Genomic DNA, 13,072 nt, shown 5'->3' with positions numbered 1-13,072 from the left:
CCCAGGACCCTCTCTGGTCAAAAAGGACCCCCAGATACGGAAAGACTGGTACCCTAGAAAGAACCTCACCCTTGCAAGTGAAGCATTTTTTGTGCAACATATTTCCTTTACGGCCTATAATCATAGTATGAGACTTAGTTACGTTAATTTTTAAGTCTAGGTTCTCCATAAAGGAGCCAAAGCGGTCCAGAAGGGCCTGTAGACCAATGCCAGTTCGTGCTATTAAAACGGCATTGTCCGCGTATAGGAGGGCTGGTATCTGTTCTCCTCCTATACGCGGCACATCAGCCATTCCTGCTTCTAAGTGTTTCCCCAGCCCATTTATATAAATGGTGAAGAGAAGGGGGGCCAGGATACAGCCCTGGCGCACCCCTTTCTCAGACTTAAAGCTGTCCGAACACCTTCCATCCCTAGTGACCCTTATTTTAGCGTTGAGGTCCTGATGTAACCTAGCGATGAAAGCTACCAGGTGTTCTTCTATACCTATCTCGAGTAAAAGGGTCCATAGCTTAGTCCTATTCACCAGGTCGAAGGCCGAGGAGAGGTCCATAAAGGCCAGATATACTGACCCCTCCCCGGCCACCGTGTATTTGGAGACCAAAAGATGGAGGTTAGAACATTGTTCAAGGGTCCCTCTTTTTTCGCGGAACCCGTATTGAATATGAGAGCCCCCCACACAGTTCTAAGTTTTCCCTCAGTTTGACCAATAAGACTCTACCCAAGATCTTAAAGGCTGAATCAATGAGGGAAATGGGGCGGTAACACTCTGGATCCTCCCGGTTTCCCCTTTTGAAAATGGGTACAATAATGGATGTTGCCCATGTTTCAGGGAAGGTTCCTTCATTTGATGCTCTGAACACTCTAGCTAGTACTTTGGACCAGAGTGTCGGACAATATTTAAAAAAGTCCGCCGGCACTCAGTCAGGGCCTGGTGCCTTGTTTTTTGTGGTCTCCATTATGGCTTTATAAACTTCCTCTTCAGTAAATTCTACTGTAGCTAAGCAATGGTCCAACTCTGTTGTGCCTGTGGTTTCATTTCGGTTGCCTCCATATATATAGCTAAAATGCTGTACCCATTTCTCGTCAGGAATTACACAATCTGTAACCATATTATCATCCCCCGAAAAGAACAAATGATTGATAATGTCCCAGAATTGTTTACTGTTTTTAAGGACATCTACATTAAGAAGATCGTTCCATGCGTTATTTTTAATCTCGTTTTTCCTTGCCTTAACCTTTGCTTTATAGGCACGCCTCAGGCTTGGAATTGCTGCCTTGTCTCTTTCCTTAGCCTTTAGAGCCTGTTTCAGAGCTCTATGGGACCGTGAGCATTTAGTGTCAAACCATTTATGAGGCTTTGCAGGGAGCTGTGATAAAGGTTTTGTGAGGTCCCTGGCAATTTGTGCACAGATAAAGTTGAAAGCTGTAATGATTTGGGGATTTAAAGTGGTGTGATCCATACAAATTTCCAATGATCCCTCAATTTTAGGCAATAAAGTGTCCATAAACTTTTCCTCCACAACCTTACCCCATTTAAGCCGTCTGCCCTGATCACTGGGCACCGCCATGGTGCATACCCGGGATTGTCCCACTTGTTTGCGCCATAAGTCACTCCAGTGTATCTCGATCGACAGAGGGTTGTGGTCACTATGGGGTGAGGTAGATGCCTTATAGTCTCTCACCTTTGAAGTGAGGCCTGGGGAAATGAATATGTAATCAATTACCGACCCATTGATCGAGCCTTTGAAAGTGGGTACCATCTTGTTTATTCCTGTTTTGGATGGTTCGTACATGTTAAAACTAGCGAGCAAAAATTCAAGTGCCTCCCCTGTTTTGTTGTGTTCAAAGTGAGGGATGCCTACTCCATTTAGGGCCTCTGAATCACCTGAATGGCACGATAGTTTACATTGATGACTGTTAAAATCTCCCATCAAAAGGATTTCAAAAGGAATATGTGTATTTTCACTGTAGTTATTAAGAAAGTTTTCCAAATGATCCACATGATCAGTTACTGTTTGTCCTCCGCAAGCATTGTAAAAATTAATTACAAGTAGAGTACACTCTGGGGAAACTGTCCATTCTATTGCCAATATATTAGGTAAGCCTGAATCCAGCTGGTTAAAGGACCCTGCTAACTCTAAAGAGAAAAGTATAGTAAGCCCCCCTTTCGCTCTCCCAGCATTGCTAGAGCTTGCTGGTACTGTGAAACTTGAGAAACCGTCTAGGAAAAAGATTGGTGAGGTGTCCCAAGTTTCTTGAATAGCTATCACCTGGTGTTTGGAGATATAATTTACCCAAGTTGGGTCTGTCCTTTTAGCTCTTATCCCTGCGACATTCCAAGACAGGAATGTACATAGGGATGGAGCCACCATCTCAGAGGTTACTTGTATTTGCGTCGCTATTGGGACTGATTGTCAGTCATTTGTGTTTAAATCAGTTAGGGGATTAAAACGATTTACCAGGTCCAGGCTTGGACCTTCACTGTGGTGTGTAGGTCTATATTCTCTTGCTTTCCTAGGTACTGTTTGCCACCCATTTCCCACTGACTCTGTATTGGGGGGTACATTCATGTGTGAGTTAAATCGGGTTTGCGGGGGATAAAAGAACCCTAAGGGAACCGCCCTAAGACTATCATTTTCTCGTATATCTGATCCATCCCAAAACAAACTATTCGGGCAATAAGCGTTATCAAAATTTATCACCACACAGTCACCTTTCACTGTTTTGGCTCGCTTCCCTACCCACCCCACCCTTCTCGCTAAAATAATGCTGGAAGAAGTGTTTGATTCACCACTACTAGAATCATCGCACCATTTTGTTGCCTTTCTTATAAGGGTAGCAGTAGATTCAACCTCTCCTTTCCTCAGCGGGGGCACCCCTATGAAAACTGCCACAAAAGGTACTACTGCTGGGGGCAAGTTTAGATGGATCTTACTTTCTGAGTGCGTAGGCTCCCGTAGTATTGAGGGAACCCCCTGTGGAATAGTAGATATAAGTGGTTGGGGTTTTCCCGGCCCTACGCTGTGCACTGCCATGGTATCATTAATGGGCACTGGTAGCAGTGATGTTGGCCGCATTTTTGTTTGGCTTTCTAGACCCGATATGTGACCCTTATAGGTACTATCAAATTTTTTCACTAGTTCATCTATCAGGACACATTTTTTTAACAATCCTTCGAGGCATGTATTCATAGTATCAACTATGTCCTTCGCAATACCCACTAAAAGGGGTTCAATTCGTTCCTCGAAGAGTGCCTCAAGGTGATCCTTTAAAGTGTCCTCCACCACTTTTCTAGCTTCTGGGTCTTTTCGATATTGGTTTTGGGATAACAAGTGGGTCCAGAGTCACTATGGGTAACACAGTTTTTGGTGCACATGTTTGAATCAAACTGGGAGCAATGGCAGTAGTAGGTTTCATGATGATAACGTCAGGCTCTAAGGGGATGCCTTGTGCTGGGGTTTGCTCTGTTATGGTGGGAGAGCCGGCTAGTAAGCTCAGTTCTTGCTGTGCCGTAGCGATTTCTTTAGATAAGGCCCCAACCGAGGAAGTAAGGTAAGACATAATGGAATCAGATTGTTTGGCAACTTTTGCCTTCTTCCCACCATCGTCCACTGTGGCTCCATTTTTGCGCTTACCCATTTTAGCAGCAGATTTACGATGGGCGGCCCAGCCCTGCCTGATCCTGCCGTGGAATGCCGTAGACTGCCGTAGACTGTCCCGCCCTTGTCCCGGGCTTCTCCCGGCATGGCCCGCGCGAGTCCCGCGGGACGACCAATGCCGCTTGATTAAGTACTCCTAGTAGTGAAGGGAGGGGCTGCCTGGCTGCTCAAGCCCCCGCTGGCCTCTGGGGCGAGTAGTCCGTCCTGCAGTCTGCCCCCTGGTGTCTCTGATGATGCGTGTCCCGCGAAGCGGGACTCGCGAACAGTATTTAGCAGCTGGTAGTGGAGGGAGGGGCTGCCTGGCTGCTCAAGCCCCCGCTGGCCTCTGGGGAGAGTAGTCCGTCCTGCTGTCTGCCCCCTGGTGTCTCTGATGATGCTTGTCCCGCGAAGCGGGACTCGCGAACAGTATTTAGCAGCTGGTAGTGGAGGGAGGGGCTACCTGGCTGCTCAAGCCCCCGCTGGCCTCTGGGGCGAGTAGTTTGTCCTGCAGTCTGCCCCCTGGTGTCTCTGATGATGCGTAGTTAATGGGGTTCCGACAAAGAGTAAGAAAATCTGGCAAGATTTAGTGGATGTTAGGAAAGTCAAAAAGGCAACGTTGTATTTGGTCAAAAACAATGAGTACTATAAAGATGTAAGTGTTGGAGCAGGGGAAACAGCTACAGAAGAAGACAGTGATTGTTCAGTTGGCCAAATTGAAAAAGTTGATGTGTCTAGAAGTGAAGAAATATATGAACATTATACTGTTCATCCTTTGCATTCCAAAGAAGTAATGAGAATGCAATTGACTTGTTTCAAATGAAAGCAGCAAAAGGAAGTCCTATTAGTGTATGGGAAGAAAGTTTGGAAGCTCGTTGTTTTCCACAGTGTTTTCCAACTGGTCAAGGTGGACGATATGACGATCAACCAGTTCAAATTCCTGCAGCTGAATACCGGACTTTAAGATTATATGCTGAAGATCCAAGGTTTCGTCAATGCATTCCGTATTTGTTTCATCTACTGTATGAAAGTGATTTGTCTGGGCTTTCTTATGCAGTTAATCAGATATTGAAAAGTGGAGCTCATCTGCAAAATGTTTCAGCAAGGGACTTTATGGAGAAAGTCAATCTGCAAGACAGTATTTTGGAATCTCAGCTAATCAATCTCATGGCATGTCAGCCTGGAACAAACGAGTATTGGTTCCGTCGTCATGGGGAATTGAAATGTATGCTAAGAAACTTAGGAACTCCTACATGGTTCCTCACTCTTAGCTGTGCTGAGTATGCATGGGACGACTTACTTCAATTTCTACGAGAGGCAAATGGAAACATACAAAATATAGAATTGAAAACACCTGGAGAACTGTGTTCTTTGGATTGAGTGAATGTATGCAGATATTTTAATCATAGATTTGAAGCTATGATGTCTTTTATTACCAACAAAAAAAATCCTCCCCTTGGAGAGGTTTTGGATTTCTTTTGGAGGAAGGAATATCAAGCGAGAGGTGCTCCTCATATACATATGTTGTTATGGATTAAAGATGCACCCAAATTTGGATCAGATTCCGATGAAACATTGATGATTTTCATTGAACAGTATTCAACATGTGCTGTTCCGAAAACTACTGAAGAAAACAGTTTAAGGCGACAAGTTTTACGTTTTCAATCTCATCGTTGTGAAAAGTACTGGCGTCGAAAATACAAAAACAAGGAAAAGTACTACACGAAATGTCGTTTTGCATTTCCACGACCAGTGATTTCTAAGGGAAGAGTAAATAATTTGATGTCATCTCTACGACATACTGCGACGAGGAAATCACCCAAAAATACATATAATTTAAAAAGAAACGAAGAGTCGAAGTACATCAACGACTACAACCCAGTGATTTTGTCCATGTGGAATGCTAACATGGATATTCAGTTCGTTGCTGACAACTCTATTGCTGTGGCTCGATATGTGACATCTTACATCACAAAAAAAGAAAAAACAGAACTGAAGGAAATGTGGGAGGACATTTCACATGAAAAGTGTCTAAGCAAGAAATTATACAGTTTCAGTCTGAAGATGTTGTCGCATCGAGAAATTGGAGCATATGAATGTTCTGATCGGTTATCATCAGCAAGTCTCTATGCCAAATCAAGAACAATCATTTGGGTGAGTCTAGGTCTTGCTGCAACATGAAACCGAGTTTTGAAATCTGTACAAGAAATTGAATATTTGGCGGAGAAAGAACCAAACAGTACAGATATTTTGAAGACAAATATGTTGGATACATACTATCCAAATAGAAGTACTCACCTTGAGAACACTTGTTTGTATGAAGTTCTGCAAAACTACAGTTATAAGAGGAACATCACAGAAGATATCAATAATGGAAAGTATGCTGTCATTGGGTATGAAGGATGTCTAGTGAAGCAGAGAAAAGGCCATTTGATTAATCATCGAAAATTGAGTTGCGAAGCTCCAGACAAAAGAGAATTTTACTATTTAGCTCTTTTGCAACTCTTTAAGCCATGGCGTACAGAAGAGGAACTACTTGGAGATTTTCTCTGTTATGAAGACTCTTTTAATGCAACTAAGGATACCATGGAATGTCCTGTTTTTCAAAATTATTTGCAAATGTTGAACGAAGAAATAGAGCAAGAAACCACAATTGCTGAAGAGATTGCTAGAGACAGTTCTCAAGACAGTCAGAGTTCTACTTCATTGAGTCAGGATCCACTAGGAGGACCAATTATCCAAAATGAAGCTGCAACTGCCATGGATGAGGTGGAAAGAGCTATGGAACAAGCTCAAGAGGATGGAGTTAACTTAGAAGATTTGGTAAAGCAACTAAACGTTGAGCAGAAAAAGATATATGACGAAGTTACAGAACAGATTGAACATGGATTCAGACATGAGAAAAAAGTGTGCTCATGTACATCATTTAAGCCTGGTCGACTGTACGTAAGTGGAGAAGCGGGAACAGGAAAAACTTTTCTGATTAAAGCCATTGCAACTTATTTGCAGAAAAGGACTGAATCACCGCTGTCTTGTGTTGTAACTGCTCCAACTGGACAGGCAGCACATAACATTAAAGGGATTACTCTACATCGTTTACTGATGCTGCCAGTTGAGCATGATAATAAATTGCATTACAACAAGTTATCTGGAGATGCGTGTTCTGAAGTTTCCAGAGTCTTGAAGAAAATTAAACTTCTTATCATTGATGAAGTAAGCATGGTCTCAAATCTAATGCTTGCTTTTGTGCATTTGAGAATGCAAGAAATTCTTAGAACAGAGTATGATGTGTTATTTGGAGGAAAACACATTATTGTTTTTGGAGATCTACTGTAGTTGACTCCAGTAAAAGGACAACCAGTGTTTAAAATGCTTATGCATGAAGATACCAGGAAGTCCCTTGGAAGCATTGGAAACGTTATTATATGGTTACATTTTAAATATGCTGAACTGCTTCAAAATATGCGACAGGCAAAGGATGAAGATTATAAAAATATTCTACAAGATGTAAGAATCGGAAAAGTAAGTGAGCTTAGGAAAGAAGCTTTACATGCTCGATTAATTTCAAATTTGTATCCAAATGAAAACATTCTTCCAGAGAATATTTTTTAAAAAATGACTGAGAAGAAATCTGGGATATGTTTGATGCCAACTCTGCAAGAATGTTCCATCTTCAACAACAAAATGTTAAAGTTAGAAAATGAAGAGATTGTGAAACTGGAAGCAATAGATAAAATAGAGCATATGGGTGCAACAATTGTTTTGTCAGAAAATTTGAAAACAAAATTGGATTCATTAGAGAAAAGTATTTCTAAAACAGCTGGTTTTGAAAAGACTCTGAATGTGTGTTTAAATTGTCGTATCATTTTGAGAAGGAATTTAAATGTTGAAAGAGGTCTGGTAAATGGAGCAATGGGTTATGTTGTTGATTTTGTGAATTATAGAAATAGAGATGGAATTGAATTTTTAAAAATAAAATTTGATGGTATTGAGCAAGTACAACAAATCAGTCGTTGTTCTGCTAGATTTTTGCTTGTAAAAGACTTATATGTTCGCCGAAAACAGTTTCCTGTTTTGTTTGGCATATGCGGTGACAATTCATAAATCTCAAGGTTTAAGTGTAGATAGTGCTTTGATGAACATTGGAAGATCTGTGTTTAAAGAGGGTATGGCATATGTGGCATTATCACGAGTCAGAACTTTATCAGGATTGTACTTGATTGAGTGTGATGAGACAAAGATTTGTGCGGATCTAGATTGTGTTAAAGAATACAATAGGTTAAGAAGAGAGTATGCTCCACATTTGCCTCAATATCCTCTGTTTGAAAAACGTGTGGTAGGCCGAAAAAGAAGAAATGAGAATAATTGCAGTGAGGTAGTAGCAAAAAGACAAAAAGTAGATGAAACTGTAATTGTAAGCAGAAAGAAAAAGGATTCTGATGAAAATGTTGTTGGATTTCAGTTTGAAAACAGTTCTGGTGTCAACTGCTATGCTAATGTAGTGGTTAATGTTGTTTTTTTTCTTCAAACTTTACAAGAACAGATTGTTGAAAATCGGGATCAAAGATTGTGCGGTTTATTGAATTCTGTGTTTGAGAAATGTAGCAGTGATAGAGCAAAAATAGAAAGTGTAACAGAAATTCGAAATATTTTAAATATGTGTTCTGGTCAAGATACATTATCACAGAACATTCAGCAGGATTGTCAGGAATTTTTAATATATATGTTTGGTGTTTTGGAAGATGAAGGTGTAGATGTAGATAATCTTTTTAGCCTTTCTTATCAATGGCAGCATGACTGCCACAACTGTAGTTCATCAAGTACTACTAGAATAGACACTGAAAGATTTATATATTTGACTTTACCAGACTGTAAATCAGTGTCATTTAAAAATCTAATTAAAGCAGCAGATCATAATATGGTGTGCACCCAATGTAAATGTCCAATGCTATCCACATTATTTATACAAAGTTATGGTCAGTATATCATTTTAGTTTTTCAACGATGTAGACCTGATGGAACTAAATTGACAACTTCTATCAAAAATGTTGTGGCTTCTCAGTTATCAATTTCAGGAAGAACCTTTACAACTGTAGCTATTATTTATCATGATGGTTCTTCGACAACATCAGGACATTATACATGCTACTTAAAATGTCAAAAAGGTAGGAGTTACTGCAATGATTCTCATTTGACTTATAAACAACGTTTGCCTTATTACTTTAAAAATTCTTACCTAGTGTTTTTAAAACCAAAGTTTTAGTAAATGTAATTGACCTTTGAAGATGGGAGTAGTTAATAAAAGTTAGTTAGTTAGTTAGTCTAATGTTTAAAATTATTTATCTCATATAGGTACTGTAAGTGGATCTCATAGTAAAAAATACTCATATATCTGATACGATTTGGCCGTAAGGAAATTGTAAGGTATGATGTTCTTAGATCTTTTTTCATAGGAAGTCGATGAAATGGAAGTTATAGAGAACAGCAGACTTTTTTTCCACCAAAAGGACCTTCACTATCTTCTATTTGGCCTCAAGGAAAAGTAAGTGAATCAAAGATTAGTGTACATATATGATTTGTAAGTTTTTATGTTTTTTTTTTAACACAATCTTTTAGATTGTGGGTTTTTTTCTTGCTGTTATATGATGAAGAGTTTGAACTCACTAATTTAAGTGAAATTCAATATATTCTGAGAACAGCAAAAATAAACAATGTAACATAATATATAAGTCATTTTATAGTTTGCATTGTGTAATTTATATTGTATTCACATTGTCTCACACTCATTTTCCTTTTTCCACCCTTATTTATCTCTCTTTACTCACTTACACTGCCTTTTTTTCACTTTGTTTCATCGCTGTTCCTTTACTCCACTTCATTCACAACTCCTCAATCCAATTTCAACTGTCTGCATTTCCTCTCTCCCTTCCACCACTTTTCATCTTTCTCACATTCTCTCAGTACCACTGCTTTAGTTCTCTTCCCCTCTCTTTTCTTCTTTTGTTCCTTTACTCTTTTTCCTTTCTCACTCATTGTACTGCAGTTCACTCAGTCCTTCCCTTTGTCTTTCTGTGTACTTACTCTCGCACTCCTTTTTCCTCTATCATTCTATATTAACCTCATTCCTTTCATCCCTTCACTCTGTGACTCCCCTTCACTCACCCTCAGTCATCTTCCATTCCTCTTTCTTATTAATAGTTCCTCATTTAGACTCCTCTCATTTTCACTCATTTTCCTTTTACTTTCTTCTCTTTCCTGATTTTGTTTTGGTATCTCACATTCTTTTAGTATCTTACTTATCTTCATTAATTTGTTCTCTTTCTATTTCTTTTTCCCTCTTTTTTGTATTTCTACATTACTTTATTTCTGTTTTTGTATCCTTCACTATTGCTTTATTTCTTAGTACACTTTTTTTGATTTTTTACCACTTGACCTGTTTCTTCTATTTTAAAATATATATTTTACTAATTATAACTTTTTTTTTCTTTTGTCTTTTACAGATACAAAGTGTAGTTTAAAGATGCAAGTAAGTTTTCATTAATTATATGGTAAGTGTGACTACAAAATATAGTTTGTCATCACCCTTTGCTTTAACCTCACTACTTTTCTCTTACCCTACCTCACCCCTGTTTTCTTACTCTGCTTCCCTCACATATTCTTATCCTCCATATTTACTTCTCTTTTCCTTACTTTCCTACCACATTCAACTTCTTTCAGTGCCCCTGCTCACCCACACTCCCTCTTTCCTTTTTTTTCTGCTTCACTTAGTCCCTTTCTGACACTCCTTCCTTTACTCTCTCTGTTCTTTCTTTCTGTCACTCCCCATGTCTTACCCTTATTCACTTTTATCCACCCTCTTTCCCTCCTCTTTACTTACACTCACTGCTATTATCTTTCCCTCCGTCACCACTGTTCCTTTTCTCTGGTTCCGTCACTACCTTTCATTCCTCATCCTTTACTCTCCTTCCTTTTACTCTCATCACCCATTCACATTCTCTCAGAACAACTGCTTTAGTTTTCTTCCTCTTTCTTCTCTTCTTTTGCTCCCTTATTGATTTTCCTTTTCTCAGTTACTTCCTCTTATACCTTTTCTCTGTGTTACTATCTATTACACAGTCCCTCTGTGTTTCTCCCTCTAGCTCTCTTTCTCTTTACACCACTCTCTTTGTTCACATTCCTCATGCTCCTTCATTATTATTATTAATTTTTTTTTGTTGGTGCGCTGACGGGACGCGCCCCGGTACGCGCACCGGGGCGCTCACCGGTACGCGCACCGGGAGCGCTCCAGAGTGAAATATAAAAAAAAAAAGAATATACTTTTTTTAAAAAAAATATATTATTATACAATATAGGATTCATTTTTAGAAAAACATACCTTTCTAAGCTATAGATATTTGCGAAAAAATAACCTTAGAAATTCACTAAAAAACACATAGGTATGAGGCCCTATAAAAAGTTAGGAATTAGCAGTTAAAAAACCTATGAAATTCACAGAAAAAACCATAGGTTTCTAACCAGTTATAGTTAGGAATTAGCATTTTAAAAACCTATGAAATTCACTGAAAAAACCATAGGTTTCACACCAGTTATAGTTAGGTGTCATCAGTGATGTCATGAGTGATGTCACTGACCATGTCATGATTGATGACATGATTGATTGATGTAATATGTGATGTCATCAGCGGTGCATTACACGCGCAAGTTATAGTGAGTCCAACTAACTATAACGTGGGAATTTTAATGGTTTTATGTCAGTAAAATTTCCAGGTAACTATAACTGGTGTGAAACCTATGGTTTTTTCAGTTGATTTAATAGGTTTTTTAAATGCTAATTCCTAACTATAACTGGTGTGAAACCTATGGTTTTATCAGTGAATATATATATATATATATATATATATATATATATATATATTCAATGAAAAAACCATAGGTTATAGAGAATATATAGTTAGGAATTAGCATTTACAAAACCTTAAAAATTCACTGAAAAAACCATAGGTTATAGACCATATATAGTTAGGGATTAGCATTTACAAAACCTTATTTTACTCGCATAAAACCATTGAAATTCCATATATAGTTAGTTGCACTAACTATATATTGCGCACCCGCAATCCACTGCTGATGATGTCACATATTACATCATTCATGACATGGTCAGTGACATCACTGATGACATCACTGATGACATCTCAAATGACATCACTGATGACATCACTGATGACATCTCAAATGACATCACTGATGACATCACTGATGACTTCACTGATGATATCACTGATGACATCTCATTTGACATTACTGATCACATCACTGATGATATCATTCATATGATAATACGATGAACCTCTTCAGACTCCAATATAACCTTAGATACAATCAGTGTAAACAGACACTCACAGACTGTCACTCATCCGTGGAGTTACTCACACACCTAGTCAGTCATGCAAAGAATCAATCAAATCTCCATTTCCTCAACTATACAGTTATACACACTTTACTTATTCAAACATATACTAACACATATTTACTCTCTTATACAATCCCTGATACAAGTTGTCAATGATCCATACAGCCACTCACACATTCACTGGCTCTTATGCACAGTTATTTATATATGTCAACTCTCACATGTACTGTGTTTTACATATGTATTTACTTTGACATGTAGCACTGAGATATCCATTCACTCACCAATACACTCATGCACACAGTCAACCGCCCATACAGCTGTTTCCACATGCACTTTTGAACCCATACATCTAGTGAATCAACTGCTCACACATCTATGCACAGAGTCATACACCTTCGAGCCACCCACACACACACTCAGTCTCCCATACAAATACTTGGGCAACCAATCAATAACCCATATAGTTACTCATATAGCTACTGATCAACACATGCAACAGTTTACAGAACAACAAACATAATGATGCACAAATTAAGACAGTTTAGTCACTAACCCATGCACTCAGTGAGACACATTTAATCACTCACTCATACAGTCAGTCATGCACCTACTAAATCCTTCATCCAGACACTTATACATCCACTCATTCTACAATATGTAAGACATATTTTAACTTTACAGAAACATACAGTCACTGGATGTTGTCATCAGTGATGTCATCAGTGATGTCATTTGAGATGTCATCAGTGATGTCATCAGTGATGTCACTGACCATGTCATGAATGATGTAATATGTGACATCATCAGCAGTGGATTGCGGGTGCGCGATATATAGTTAGTGCAACTAACTATATATGGAATTTCAATGGTTTTATGCGAGTAAAATAAGGTTTTGTAAATGCTAATCCCTAACTATATATGGTCTATAACCTATGGTTTTTTCAGTGAATTTTTAAGGTTTTGTAAATGCTAATTCCTAACTATATATTCTCTATAACCTATGGTTTTTTCATTGAATTTC

The sequence above is a fragment of the Lissotriton vulgaris genome, chromosome 8 (genome assembly GCF_964263255.1).
Source record: "Lissotriton vulgaris chromosome 8, aLisVul1.2, whole genome shotgun sequence".
NCBI lineage: Eukaryota > Metazoa > Chordata > Amphibia > Caudata > Salamandridae > Lissotriton > Lissotriton vulgaris.
This window is presented reverse-complemented; position numbering follows the sequence as displayed.